The sequence below is a fragment of the Tenrec ecaudatus genome, chromosome 13 (assembly GCF_050624435.1).
Source record: "Tenrec ecaudatus isolate mTenEca1 chromosome 13, mTenEca1.hap1, whole genome shotgun sequence".
In the NCBI taxonomy this organism is placed as follows: domain Eukaryota; kingdom Metazoa; phylum Chordata; class Mammalia; order Afrosoricida; family Tenrecidae; genus Tenrec; species Tenrec ecaudatus.
The window spans coordinates 66,738,210-66,753,999 of record NC_134542.1 but is presented as its reverse complement, the minus strand read 5'-3'; positions in this window follow the sequence as shown (position 1 = coordinate 66,753,999).

Here is a 15,790-nt window from a genome sequence, read left to right as displayed (position 1 = left end):
TGGGGGAAGGTTATTGTGTTAATTTGGGCAGACTAGAGAAACAAATTCATAGACACTCATATGTGTATAAGAAAGAGCTTTATATACAAGAGCAATTGAATATTGAGAAAACATCCCAGCCTAGTCCAGATCAAGTCCAAAAGTCCAGTATTAACCCATATGTCCGATACCAATCTATAAATTCCTTTTCAGGCTCACGAAACACATGCAATGATGCCAAATGCAGGAGGATCACAGGCCGGTGGGTGGGAAGTCGTGTGGATCCAGTGGTGTTGAAGCATCTCAGCACTGGGGTGGATCTCCCTGTGGCTCTTCCAGCTCCTGCCTCTGGCTGCATCAGCGAAGCTCCATATGGCTTGTCAGTAGAGAGTCTCTCAGGGAGCAAGCGTGTGTCCCACCTCCAGCGAGCTATTTATCTCCTTAGCGCTTCCAAACGTTCACATTTCCTGCCCGTTGATTTTCATTCCCACCCCCTTGGAGGCAGTGGTGGTGTGCGCCGTGGAGCTGGTTCTGACCCACGGTGACCCTGTATCACGGAGCAGAACAACCCTCCAGAGAGTCTCAGGCTGTGGGTTTCATGGGAGAAAATTGCTAGCCTTTTTTTTTTTTCCTGAGGAGCTGCTGGAAGATTTGAACCTGTGACCTTTTGGTTAGCAGCTGGGTACTTAACCATTGTGCCACCAGAAGGGCTCCTGGACATCTGTTTGTTTGTTTCTTTTGTTGATTGAATGACTCCATCGCTGGAATCTAAATTCCAGGCAGGTAAGGATTTTTGTGCTACTGCCTGATACACGGCAAAGATGTTCAGTAAAGATTTTCCTTGCTTTCTTCTCAATAATACTTTCTCTGATCTTGTTGATAATGAAACTAACACCAAACTTACTGCCGTCAAATCAATTCCGACTCATGGAGACCCCGGAGGTAGAACTGTGCACTGGAGGTATCTGGGACTGTCACTCTATGGAAGTAGAAAGCCTCATCTTTCTCCAGATGAGCAGTGGGTGGTTTTGAATGGTAGACCTTGGGGTTAGCAGCCGGACGCATAACCACTACAGTAAAAAGCAGACCCTCCCAAGTTTCTCTGTGTACAACTTAGTGAATGGATCACCTTCTTTGGGCTCTCTGACCTTCTCTTCTGAAGCATGCCCCCCTCTATTAACATCAACTCACTTCCGCAAGCTGCCTGTCGACTGTGGTTTTCCCAAGTGCTGTGGCCACTTTGATCTCATAGAGATGGAGCCTGAAAGAATGTAGTGCTCACAGCAGCCATTCTTGACTAGTGAAGCTAAACTATTGTTCCGGATGGAGAAGATTTCAGGCAGTATTTTTGATGTTAGGTTTAAGGAGTATCTTTGCACAATGCTTTCAGGATTTATCCAGGCTCCACGGCTCTAGAAAGTTTGTATTCTCTGAACATTTGAAATTCCATTCTGAATTTCTCCCCTTTGGTTTAGGTTCTTCAAAAAAAAAAAAAAAAACACAAAAAAATAAAGCCAAAACCTCCAATCAACATGGTCACTCAAATATTTCTTGAATGAATGAAGAAATACCCAACAGTGGTTCATCAGCACACATTTGTGTACATACAGAAACAAAGCAAACACACAAGGTCATGTTATTTGTCCAGTCTCCAACTCGATTTTCCCCAGTGAACATGAAATCATGAACATCTCTCTAGGTTACGGATGGAGACCTGCACAGTATTCCCAAATGTAGATCAATGGCAACACATTTAGCCCATTGTTCATCTGTGCAGCTCGTTCCGACAAAGAATAGAATGCCATCCAGGTTCAAGGAGCATGGTCTGTTCCGGAACTGTCCAGGGGGCTATCGGTCCTTTTCCGATTTTCCCCGGGCTGTCATGAATAGTTTTCCCTTATCTCCACTACTCAATTTGTCTATTTGGAAAATTATTTCTTGGGTGCAATTTAGACAGAGAGAGGCATTCTATAGTGGTGGCTTACATTCTATGTTAGTGGTTTCTCGAGCTTAGGGCGGACCCCCTACAGGTGGGTTGCAGGCACAGGGGAGAGAGAATCCCTCCACTTCCTTTGACCCAAGCCACCCTATTTATCCGGCACCTGCATCTGGTCTGTGACAGCCTTGCTGACGAGTCCATCTATCTACCATGTGCTTCAAAATTAATACCTGATCCTCCAGGCCCTGGCCAATTTCTCCAAGTCATAATCATCTCTTTCTTCTATTTTCCACTCATTTCAACTCTGCTCTTTAGTCTTCTCTTCAGTTAGATGACTCGGCACGTGATGTCTCCCACCATTGAAATCTGCCCCATCTCCCCTGCAAGAGTTCAAACCTTGTCTCTCTCTCACTGATGTTCAGTGATGCGGCCAGCCCTTCATTTAGTCTTTCATTTCCTCCCTGGCCATGGCCCAGTCCATCTGCTCCTTCCTGGCATCTCTGCCACTTTAATCTGCTGCCCTCCTCTCATCAAGGCTGGTTACACCTGCAAGCCCAGCCCATGTAATACGCTCTTCCTCCTGAACCTTCAGAAATGCCATCTGCTTCCTGAGTGATTCCAGCCTGTCTGGCTGCAGGCTGTTGGGCTGGGCCCTCTGGAACGCTGGGTGTTACGTTTTCATGTTCTATCCCTTTTGGTTGGCCCCCCTCTTCTTGAATTGTGCCAAAATGTAAACCAGTTGCTGGGAAGTCAACTCTGTCTCATGGGGACCCCATGTGCATCCGAGGGGGATGGTGCCCCGAGGATTTCTGGGAAGTAGATTACTAGGCACCTCTGGCTAGACTGGAACCTTTCTCCTTAAAAAGCAAAACCAAACCCCAAACAACTGTTGATGGTGAGTTAAGTGAAGGTATAAGAGCAGATCATAGTTTTACATCCAACATTTCAGACTCTTTCGGATTCAACTCATCCATTGCAATCTCCTCAGTGCAACACTCCCTTCCTTTCCAGCTCTCCATGCTCGCCCCATTCCTCCTCTTTACTCAGTCCTCTCAACTTCGTCCTGGGGTAAATGCTGCTTCTCTGATCTTTTGAGCATTCTAACATAGAGGTGAGTTCAGTTCCACTAGTGTGTTAGTCTGCGTGGACTAGAGAAACAAATTCATAGACACTCATATGTGTATAACAAAGAGCCTTATATACGAGTGCAACTAAATATTGAGGGAACATCCTAGCCCAGTCCAGATCAAGTCCATAAGGCCAATATTAGCACATATGTCTGATACCAATCTATAAATTCCTCTTCAGACTCTCAAAACACATGCAATGATGCCAAATGCAGGAAGATCACAGGTCAGTGGGTGGGAAGTCTGGTGGATCCATTGGCATCCAGTAAGCATCTCCACGCTGGCAGGGGTCTCCCTCCACATGGCTCCTCCAGCTCTAGGGCTCTGACTGCTATCAGCCTAGCTCCATGTGGCTTGTCTGGAGGAAGACAAAGCAGAAAGTCTGTGTCTACCTGGCCTCCAGTGAGCTATTTATCTCCTTGGCGCATTCAAATGAGGTCATCAAGCTGTGACCTGATTGATAGGCTAGACTCCACCCCTCCACAAGTTGACACCAGATCATGTAACTACCACAACCAGTTTCCATCTAACCAGTAAGGCTGATCTATCTATGAATGACAATTGTCTAGCACCTGGTGAGGGGAGCCTAGTTAGCTATGGTTACTGATTATTAGTACAAGGCTATGGAGCCGAGCAGTGTGTGTGCGTGTGTGTGTGTAAGGCACGGACTGAGACTGGCTAGGGACTGGAATGAAAACAAGGCTGGGACAAGCGTGATTAATGTGTTTGGAGCTCGCGGTGGCTCTGAAGTGCAGCTTGGTGTAGCCCGTTTACTGCAGACCTCCACTGAGTGGTGAGAAGGGCATGGAGGGAGCCAAAGGGGAAACAGAGGCAGCCTCCTTCTGCCCGTAACCCACGAGCATGGACATGTGCACATGTGTAACTGTTCTTGCCTCCTCCCACCACAGAACGAGGCACCCTGTAGTCATAGAAGAAGGGCTGGGAAGGGATAGGGCGGGTTCTGAGTAATCTGAACTTGGGTCAGAGATCGTGGCAGCAATGCTCCTTAGCTGTCGAGTCAAATTTGACTCAGAGTGTCTCTGTCGGACAGCATAGAGCTGCCCTGTAGGGTTTTACCAGGCTGTCATCTGTCCAGAGCTGAATGTCTCATCTTTCTCCTGCGGAGTAGCTCCTGGGTTCTGTGTGAGGCCTGGGCTAACCATGGAAATATGTATAAGAGTTTTATATCAAGAAGTAAATGTGTATCAAGAAGGCATCCCAGCCCAGTTTCAACTCAAGTCCTAACGTCTGATACTAGCTTATAAGCCCCTCTGCAGACTCACGCAGCCACATGACATTGTGCAGAATGCAGGGAGAGCACAGGCCGGTGGGTGCAGAGTCGTGTGGATCCAAGGTCAGAGAAAGCACAGCAAGGCTCCCCAGCTCTCAGGGTCGGTCAGTGGCGGAGTTCCAACAAGCAGGAAGTCCCCCAGTTTCTCCTGGGACAACAAGGCCACACCCCCAAGGAGGTACCATAGTCAGGCTGTGATTTGATTGACTGGCTGGATCCCACCGCTCCAATCTTCAACTCGACCTAAAATCATCTAACTACCACCGGTCCAACCCCACCAACCTTTTGGTTGGTAGCAGAGTGCTTAAGCACTGTGCCGCCTGGGCTCCTGGTGGTGGCCGTCATCGTTGTCTCCTAGGTCACTTCCCTGGCCCTCTTGCTCCTGTCAGTGGGAGCACCCACAAGAAGTCTTGGGTGCCATCTTAGCACCCGGCACAGTATTGATAACAGCAGACTTCTCCCATGGCTGCTCTACATGAAATGCTTTTCTCTAGAGAAGAGCTCCTTGCCCAGGGCCACATTTAGGTCCTGGTGCCGCTGTGTCCTCAGAAGAACCTGGCTCTGTACAACAGAAGGGGCGTGCTGGAGATGGAGACCAGGAGAGTCCCAGAAGGGCTGCCTCCTGGCTCAAGAGTCTCAGCCTGCTCAAGTTTGCCAGAATCACTGTCAGGGGCAGAAGGTTTTTTTTTTTTAAATCTATATAATTTCAATATTCTGTTCACTTCTTCAGGAGCCCTAGTGGCATAGTAGTGGGTTACACGTTGAGCTGCTAATTTTAAACCCACCAGCTGCTCCAGAAGCGAAAGGGGACTTTCTGCACCCGTAAAGACTTAACAAGCTCAGAAATTCAAAGGGGCAGCTCTACTCTGGCCCACAGGGTCGCTATGCACTGGAATCAACCTGATGGCAGTGAGTCTGTTTTTTTGGCTGGGTTCACTATTGGCTTGGTTCACGAGGACAAACACATAATTAGCATTCAATTATTCATATAGGGGCTGGGCTGCGAGGACTCTGGGGATGCAGCGTGTTGATGCTGATGACGGCGCTAGCTCATGATGCTTTGGGGACGCAGGTGCGCTTCTGGCCACCACTGGCTTCTTGTGCTACAGCCTGCACACCTGGGCGTTACTTCCCTGTGCTCTAGAGCCCCAAAGCCCAGATGTGTGTGTGACTGGGATGTGGTACAACTGCGCACATGCGTGCGCGAGCATTTCACAAACCAGAGGCTCACTCTCCAATTGTGGTTCAGGCACAAAAAGAAACTTCTCGGAGAGCACTCCGCCGCCCCGGGGTTCGTAAGACCCACATTGCTGTGGTGGCGTGAAGCATCCAGAGAAAGGCAGGGAGGTTGCTGGGTTTCTGTTGTGGCCCCCTCCTCAGCATCGTGAGAGGATTACAGAACACCCACCATTCACCTTCCCATCTGATGTCCGTCCCAGTTTGCAGCCAGGGCAATCCAAGATAAAACAGAAATAAGATTTATAACTCTGCAAAGGAGAAGACACCCTGAGCCTATTATTTGCAGATGATAAGATTTTCCTACCCATCCTACCAAGAGAATCAAGTCAAATAATCTTCCAACTACTGGATTTAATAAGAGCATGGGAGGCCTCATGTTAAATCAAAACCTGTCTCACATACCAGCATTGATGGCCCTTAAAATATAATGGAAAAAATATATAGATAATGGAAAGGGAGGGAAGAGAGAGGAGGGGAAGACACACAGGCACACACACATGAAAGATTACAGTCTTTAAAATAAACAAGATCCAGAATATTCTGGAATAACCTTAATGAGAAATGTGCTACGGGATCTTTGTAAAGGAAGCTCAATTTTTACTGAAAGGCATACAGAATAATGTGAACCAGAGAGCTGTATCCTGTTCCCCAAGCCCTCCCTTTCCCCCCTCGGTTACAAATAATATCAACAGTAGTTTTATACAAAGTACCTGGCTTCATTCATGAACTGCTGCTAGGGCTGGGGATTCAGGGTGAAAAACACAGACAGGACCCTCCTGTTTTTGGAATTTACATTAGACACAGACGAAAGGGACGATAAAATAATACACAAACACATGTAAATACAGCTCACAATTTGTATCTGAGAGACTTCCTTTCCTTTGATTTCTGTAGCACATCTCCTGGACAGACCCTGCTTGGCTCTGTGAAGTGCACAAGAATTGCTGGGTGTTTAGTTGCTCAGGTTTTGCATCCACACAGAGGTGCCTCAGAAGAAAGACTTGGTGGTCCTTGCGGAAAATCCACCCATTGAAAGGAGGTGGCGTGGGGGGAGTGTGTGATGAGCAGATGGCGTCATGGTCAGGAGAACAACGAGGGAAGCGGAAGCAAAGCATCACCAAGCTAGTGGAGAGGAAGCACTGAGGTGGAAGAAGGGGGAAAGTGATGGCGGGGCAGGAGGAGGCAAAAGGAAACAGGCAAGCTCTAGGAAGCAAAGGCATAGATAGGGAGATTAACAGAGGTGTCCACTTAGGTAAATACATTCATCCATAACAATAGTGGTATTGGCCTATGTACATATATTTATAAGGCAATACACTGAAGCTGCAGAAGGGCCCTTGGACCTTGGCTCATACCTTCCCTCAATACAAGAACACTTTGTTCTAACAAATTGGCATTCTGTGATGCTCACCACCCCCACCACCCCCAACCCCGCCTACACGTTTGCTGAAGACAAAATGGGTGCAAAAGCAGATGTGGTGAAGACAGAAGATGGTGCCCGGATGTTAAAAGATATAGTGTCTGGGGTCTTAAAGGCTTGAAGTTACGGCTATCCAACAGTGAAGCAACAAGCCCACATGGAGGAAGCGCACCGGCCGGTGAGATCATGAGGTGTCGAGCAAGGACATCAGAAGACTTACAGCAAATAGTAAACAAACAAACAAAAATGCATTGGTGAGAATGGAGGGGGGTTAGAGCGGAGACCCAACGCCCATCTATGGACAATGGAACATCCCTCCACAGAGGGGGTGCAGCGAGGGGGGAGGAGCCCCTTCCCCCCATCACAGACCTCAGTGCTGCCTCTCAATCTAGACTCGATGGCAGCATGTACATAGGTACAGGCAAGAGATAAAATTCACAACACATGGAACCCAGGAACAGGAATGGGAATAGAGATACCAAAAGGGTGGGGGGAGGAAGGGGGACACTGATCACAATGAATGGCACATAACCACACACCCTCTGTCCAGGGGAAGAACAACAGAAACCAGAGGGAAAGGGAGACAGCAGTTGGGGTAAGATTTGAAAGTAATTTACAATCTACAATCTATCAAGGGGCCATGAGGGTTGGGGCAGGGCGGGGCAGGGAAAAAAAGAGGAGCTGATCTCAAGGGCTCAAAGGAAAGTAAATGGCTAGAAAATGGCGATAGGATATATGTATGAATATGTTGGATACAATTGATGTATGGACTGTAACAAGAGCTGTAAGAGTCCCCAATAAAATGTTTATAGAAAAAAAGAAACCCCCATGAACAGTGTTCGGCTCAGACACAGGAGCTGGATTTGACTTGACAGTAACTGCTTTATTTTTTTAAAATACGCAGCTTTTTTGCTTTCTTTCAATTGCAGCTATATTGATTTTGGAACTCTGTGGACTAAGTAGTGAATGCTCAATCTTATTAACAGATGTAAGGAAGTGAAAACACAGACAGCCTGTATCACCTCTGCTTTCAGCTATGGGCGTCATAAAGCTTTGAGCATTTTTTTCTTTAAATGTAGCCCCCCCCTTTCTTCCTCCTTTGTTTAAATGTCTTCCTGCATGCATCACATTTAAGACAGGAAGGCTTTCTTGAAGAACAAGGCTCTTCTGGGTTTGTGCTAGCAGATCTGAATTGCCTCAGCTCATCATTCAGACACCAGCCCCTTCTTGGTTCCAGAGATTGACCATCATGGTCTTGCTGGGAACATGTTGCTTGATTAAAAAAGGTAGCCAGGGAAATCCTGGAGTTGAAATATTTGGGGGTCATTCATTTGCTACAAAAGTGAACTTGAGTAGCTGTGTGTTTTGGGGTGGGCGGCGGCGCCGGTAAAGTCTGTAACCGGAGGAGGGTATTGAACTGAACACCGAGTCCATTTCTAGGACGTTTACTAAGAACACGTTTTCCCTTCTCCATATATCACAGATGCCTGTACTTCTCATCTTTGTTATGCACCCTGGACACACCTGGGACGAGGGCCTGCTGATGTCCTCTCCGATTTCTGCCCAGACCTTCTGTTCGTCTTCCTAAGGCCAAGGGTCGTTTCTAGCAGCTCCGGAGAATAAGGGGAGTCGGCCGCCACATTCCCACGGAGTGGCTGCCCTTGATGCTCCATGGATGCGGTGGGCTGAGGACAGATGAAGGCTTCGCCAACCGCCACCTTTGTTTTCAGAAGGAAGGTAAATGCGGACCAGGTGCTGCGGGGGTCGGGTCTGCACAACCTTTTCTGATTTGCCGTGAGAGGAGGGGCCGAGGGGACTGCTTCCCAGGGCGCCTGAGGGTTTGAGGACTGCTCTGGAGAAGGGCTCGTGCCTGAGCTTCACCTGCGAGGCCACGTGATAGATGCCGTCAGGGACCCGGGGACTTGAATGGCAAATGGCCAGCACTTTAAAAATATCCATTCCAATCACTCCTTTAACAACGGCAGACATGGAAGCCCTGAGTGAGATACCCTTCCCAGGGAGAGCCCCGGGATTTAGTCCACGGAGGGGTGTTCTCAGTGGCGGAGTCCAGGGGTTAACATGCCCCACCTAGAAGCCTGAGGTCCACTCAGCAGACACTCAGAATAAAAGCCTGGTGAGCCACTTCGGAGAACTCAGCCAGTGGAGCACAGTTCCACTTTGACGCAGGGGGTCCCCCTGAAAGAGTGGGGAAGGGACTTGATGGCCAGGAGTACAGGCATCTGGGCACATCTCAGGGACACGGAAAACAGCTTATCCGTAAGAACTCGTTCATTTTCTTTGGCGTGGCTGCGATCTGACACATCTCGGCATCTGCTGTAAACTTCAGAAGCTACAGAGGGTGGCTGGGCACAGGGCTCTGCGCGAGGCCCTTTCTGGCTCTGCAGCAACGAAGACGTCCTACGGTCCTGCTTTCTCTAGAGATCTGGGGCATGATTTATCTCTCAGTCACACAGAGACAGTGCTAGACTCCTGTGAGATAATGACAAACACGTGAGATGCTGAAGGAACAGAAAGCGCCCGGAGACGCAGCTGTGGGGAGGGGGAAAGCCTGCGTGCTTTCCTGGGAACAGGTGTTCAGTGACAGGTGCTTCAGGAGAGTCAGGTCAGCAGATGTCTGAAACTATAGGTGATCTGAAGAGACGTGGGAATGCTTTGGTATCCAGCCTCGTGAAAGGGGGGAGATCATGGAGGTCACATCTCTCACCTCTTACTTTTTAGTTGGGAAAATGTCAAATCTATCGGGAAGTTGAGAGGCCAAAGCAATAAACACCTGCGCCTCCTCTGCCCCGCTTGCTACTATTTTGAGGACAGTCCGGGCCATTTCTCCAGCGTGCACTGCTTGGGAACAATGCCATTGCCTTAAAGAGCCACACACTGGAGACCATTCGCAATAGTTCCAAAGTCTAATCTGCACGCAGTTTCCCCTCTGATTTACCCCATAGGCCTTTTCCAGTAACTTCTTTGTTTTAAAATCTGGATCCAATCAGGAGCCATGCGTTGTATTTGGTTGTGATGTCTTCAGTCACTTCAAACAGACTCCTTGCTTCACTTCTGTTTTGTCGCGGTTGTTTTCTGTAAGGTTGGCTTTTTCAGACCCCAGGTCAGTTGTCTTGTGGAAGGTACTACTTTCCGCACGCATCTGGTGGCTTTCTCGTGATTCAATAAAGGGAAATGCTTTTGGCACAAACAGTACTTGTGTGAAGTCATGGGCATCACTTTGTGCATCACACCAGGAGGCGAATAAGGGGTTACCAAGTGTGGTCTTTCAGTTGAAGTGCCTGTCATCGTGTTCCATTTTCCCTTTTATAAGTAATGAGTCCTCTGTGTAGTGATACTCCGACCACATGATTCTCTTCTTCCACCCCCATCCCCACGGGTTCAGAATCCATTTGTGATCTTCGGCAAACCAATCATTACATACAGATGTCAAAGTGATCGGTTTTGACCCTCTTCCTTTATTATATGTTGTCAAGCGAGATGGCTCCCTGGAGAAGGACATCATGCTTGGTAAAGTGGAGTGGTGGTGGGGGGACGCGGGGAAAGAGGAAGGCCCTTGACCAAGAGGGGTTGGCGCAGTGGGGGCAGCAATGAGCTCAAACATGACACCTGTGAGGACAGCACCACATGTTGTACATAGGTCGCTTGGAGTAAGAACCAACTGACAGCACCTAACAAAACGACAACCCCATGTATTAGATGATCGTGTTCAGTAAATATCTCACTCCCCCTCCCTCTCTCTTCTTCTTAAAAAATTTTTTTTTATTAAAAGATCATTTTAGGCGGGAGGGGCTGGGAGGGACGGAGGGAGGGGGGCTGGGAAAGTTGAAAAAAATAAAAATAAAAAAATAAAATCTCACTCCCCCTCCCTCTCTCTTCTTCTTTTTTTTTTTTAATTAAAAGTTCATTTTATTGGGGGCTCTTACAGCTCTTAGAACAATCCAAACATCAATTGTATCAAGCATATTTGTATATATGTTGCCATAATTATTTTTTAAACATTTACTTTCTATTGAACCCTTGGTATCTTTTCTTTTTTCTCTCGCCTCCCACCTCATGACCCCTTGATAAATTATAAATTAGAATTATTTTCATATCTTACATCTACCGCTGTCTCCCTTTCCCCATGGTTTCTGTTGTTCATCCCCCTGGGGTGGTGGGGTGCTGGTTATGTGTTGATCATTGCAGTTGGTTCCCTCTTCCTCCCCCCCTCTCCCGACCTTCCCCCTACCCTCCTCGTATCACTGTTCCCATTCCTGTTCCTGGATTACATGTGTCCTGAGCTCTTACCTCTTATCTGTACCTGTGCACATTCCCCAATCTAGCCCGTAGTGAAAGCCAGGACTGGGGTCAGGATAGTGGAGGTTGAGGAAGCTTCAAGGAACCAGAGGAATATTGTGTTTCAATTGTGCTATAGTGCTCCCTGATTGACTCATCCCTTCCTTGTGACCCTTCTGCGATGGGGTGTCCCATTGTCTACAGATGGGTTTAGGATCCATGCTTAGACCCCTCTTGTTCTCAACAATATGGGTTTTTTTTCTTTTTCATATTTTTGTTTGTTTGGAGTCTTCTGATGTCTGTTACCCGGTCCCACTGATACCTCATGTTCGCACAGGCTGGTGTGCTTCTTCCATGTGGGTGTGTTGCTTCTCTGTTAGATGGCCACTTATTTAACTTCAAGCCTTTAAGATCCCAGATGCTTTTGATAGCTGGGCACCATCTGCTTTCTTCACCACATTTGCTTATACACCCATTTGTCTTCAGCGATTGTGCAGGGAGGATTAGCATCCCAGAATGCCAGGTTGTTAGAACAAAGTGTTCTTGCATTGAGGGAGGGCATGAGCAGAGGCCCAAAGACTGGCTACTCCCTTATAAATATATGTACATAAGCCATACCCCTATTTTTATGAATTAGTGTATTTAGATATGTACACACCTTTGCTTATACCTCTGTCCAGAACTTTGCTTCCTAAATCTTTCCTCTGTTTCCTTTTACCTTCCTCCTGCCCCACCATCATGCTCTCCCTTCTTCTGCCTCCTAGTACTTTCTCTCAGCTTGATTGCTGTTGTTCCAACATCCCCAGGATCTCCTTGTTGATTTTAATTCCCTAGTTGTTCCCCTGTCTATAGCATTGTTTGCTGTTTGCTCTCCGGTCCCTTCCCCCGCTCCTTCCCCGGACTCTCTTCTGTGTGCTACTACCAGCCAGGTGTTGTTGTTTAAAGCAGCTCTTTGTGAAATAATCCATTACCATCATGTTTGTTGTTATTCCAGATGATGCTCAACTTGTTACAGATTTGGGTAGCCAGTTGCATTTCAAGGTGGCTTCTGTAAGTGTTTGACATAGCCCAGTTGGTGGTCTTTGAGCACTTCCTTGCAGTCTGTCTGGTCCAGCCAGCAAAACATCTCAGGCTCATTTGTATATTTCCTATGCTAAACCTGGAATCAGGATCCCATCCAAGGAGCCTTATGAGTACAGGCATTTATAAACCAGCATCCACGGGTTAGGGATGATCACCGGGACACATTCATATTACAGAAAAAAAGTTTACCAGTATTGCTACTAAAAAACTTTTAGTAGTTTGTTGTTTTTTAAGATTTAGAAATAGTCCATTCTTTTGGTCTTGTAAGATCTTAGATCAATTAGTCTTAATAGGGTAATTACTAAGAATTTTTAATGGATCCTGAAGCAGCAAAAATAAAACCTATCTTTGAGGAGTGTTATAATCTAAGAAATTCCAAGACGTATCGGACTGGTATATGGAACCATCAATTTTGTGGAAAATCATACCTGTAAATTCTGACAAATACTCTCCTCGTGACCTAAAACTGAACGAAAAAGTATAAAAAAAAAATCAGTGTTTGCAGTCCTTACTGTAATCACTTTTATATTGGTTAGATAAGGACAAAAGAGCTGGTGATCGACTTCGGAACATTAGCCAATGGCAATTTTATGGATCACAACAGAGGTTGTACGAGCCAGCACTAAAATACGAGCCCCCTATGTTGGAAGGCATGACACCATAGTCACAAGACACCAGTGATTAAGAGGACGGTGCAGGGTCAGCCAGTGTTTTGCTCCACTGTTTGTCAGGCTGCCATGAGTTGGACTGGACTCACCAGTAACTAACATCAGAAATGAGAGAGAGAGCAGCGGTTCTCAACCTGTGGGTTGGGATCCCTTTGGTGGTTGAACAACCCATTCACAGGGGTTGCATGATTCATAACAGTAGCAAAATTATAGTTATGAAGTAGCAATGAACATAATGTTATGGTTGAGGAGTCACCAGAACATGAGGAACTGTATGAAAGGGTTGCAGCATTAGGAAGGTTGAGAACCACTGCTCTAGAGGGAAGGATGAGGATGGGGCAACAAGAGATCCAGGAGAGCAATGGGAAATTAAAAGATTGGGGATATGAAAGTGGGGGAAATTTATAGGAAGAAAACACGAAGTGTGATTTTTTTTTTTGCAGGAAAAAAAAGTAATTGAGACTTCCAGGAAGATGGCACTGAGTCAGCACAACTCTCCCCTCTCTTCTTCCCTCGCCCGGCTCTCCAAGCAAGACTCAACTCTTCTGAGACGTCACCAAACTCTGGCAGCCCAACTAGCAAGAAATGTATGCTGTCTTGTAAGACCTTGAATTACTAACTGTGCCTGTGCTGTCCCCCAACCCCATTACCCTGCCAACCTGTAACCGCTAGCTGGAGTTCCAGAGCAGGCCGGAGACCTGGAGCAGCTCGTGTCTTCCCTTGGCTGTGGATACAAGCTACGGTAAGTCCGTTTCCGGGGACACCTTCAGCTGATGGCAGCAGAATGGACAATCTGCTCGTCCTGCCATCCCCTTCTAACCCCGAACATCAGGAATACAGCCAGTGTGACCCCGGACAACAACAACAACAACAAAGTAGTATGCACAAGTTGCTTATAATTTCTCTGTAACAATCCTCAAAATAAACAATGCAATACCAGTTACCAAAGGAAAAACGGAAAAGATGATCTTTTACCCATTTAACTGGTTTCAGATGTGACTCCATGGTCTCCCCTCATCTCTACCCAATACCACATTTTTAATCTGTGCTTCTTTATTAAGGGTAGGGGATATTTCCTTTTATTCCTTAGCACAATGGGGTGAAGGGTTGGGTGAATTGCATACCTTTTTGGGGGTGACTACCCTGGGAGTGAGGTGCATCCTACCTGCGGGGGGAAGAGTGGCAGTCAGAGGACCAGGCTTGAGTTTGGGTCAGATCTTACCTACGTCATCAAATCTACAGGTTCAGCTTTAAACTAGCACCAGGCGTGACCTGAGGAGCCAATGTAGTGGCCAGGCTGACAAAATATGGGCGGAATCAGAGCTGTCACCAGGAATGGCATGGATGGGCATGCAGTGAATGAGAATGAGGCGAGATGAGTGCATATCCCTGTGGCTGGGGGATTAACAGGTCCACAGAAGGTTTAACTCAGCCATGCCCTGTGGCACCTGTATAATGGAAGCCATGGCCACTAGAGGGGCGTGATAGGTTTTGTCAACTTCGCTGGGTCAGTATTCTCAGTGGTTTGTTGGTTCAGGTCTAATAATCCTTCATCATGTGACTTAACATCATGTAATCAACTCCATAATGAGAGCTGCTATTTTGTAAGAAGATTAGGGTGGAATGAAATCCTGTTAGGTCACAACCTTGATGCAACTGAAAGGAAATCTTTTCAATTGGGGGTGTGGCCTGATTCTTATATCAGTGGATGTTGTGGAAGAGCATGCTTGAGTTTTACTAGGCTTTTGCAAGATCCTGCACTTGACTCATCAATCTCTGGTTCTATGAACTTGAGTCAGCAAACTGTCATATTTAATGTTGATCCTGGGAGCGCATCGGGCCTGTTGTTTAGCCTGTCGGCTGTGGATTCATCAGCTTCTGTAGCCACCAGCCTGTGGTATTCAGTCCCCAAAGCTGCTTGAGTCAGGCGATGCCTGTTGCTTAACATTTGACCCACGGGCTTGGAACCCACCTCAACACAGAGCACTTGCCTACTTCTGCAACCATGGGAGCCATTTTCCTGATATAAAAAGAAATAACTGATTTTACCTCCCTAGGGAACCTAGCCTAAGACAGGTGTGCCTTTAGGATGTGTCTTTGTGAAAGTAGGGCACAGACCTCACCTGAGTTCGGTCAACAGAATCCATTCTCTGAATCCCGACTCAGACTTCTCTGCCTGCTCAATTCCTCCGTGACAAAGTTCACACTTCAAAGCAGAGTTCAGTAACGAGTACCACGTACCAAAGGAATCCTGGTATCCTATTGTTGAGTATTGGCTGCTAACTGAAAGATCAACAGTTCAAATCCAACAACTATTCCATCGGGGAAAGCTGTGATAATCTGCTTCCATTAAGACTTACAGCCTGGGAAACCCTCTGAGTTGGAATACATCCACAGCTCTGGGTTTGGATTTTTGGACTATGTGCCGGGCACTGTCTGGGCACTAAAATTGTTTGGCGGATAAAGCACACAACGACTGTGTTTCCATGGAGTGGACATTTTAGTGTCCTTTACTGCCTAAGGCTGAAGTGGAGGCCTCCTCTGTCTTACTGAAGTCAATTGATCACAAAAGGGTCATTCAGCTTTGTTTTCAGTCATTAAGACATAGAACTCAGGACTAGGACTTCCCCAGAGCCTAACTGCCACCAGTATTGGAGACCACCATCCGTCACTGACAATAAAGTTAATCCTTGGTTGTGCATCACCAGCCCTCTTCCTGGACAAGCTTCTAGCTTCTGTTCCTTGTCT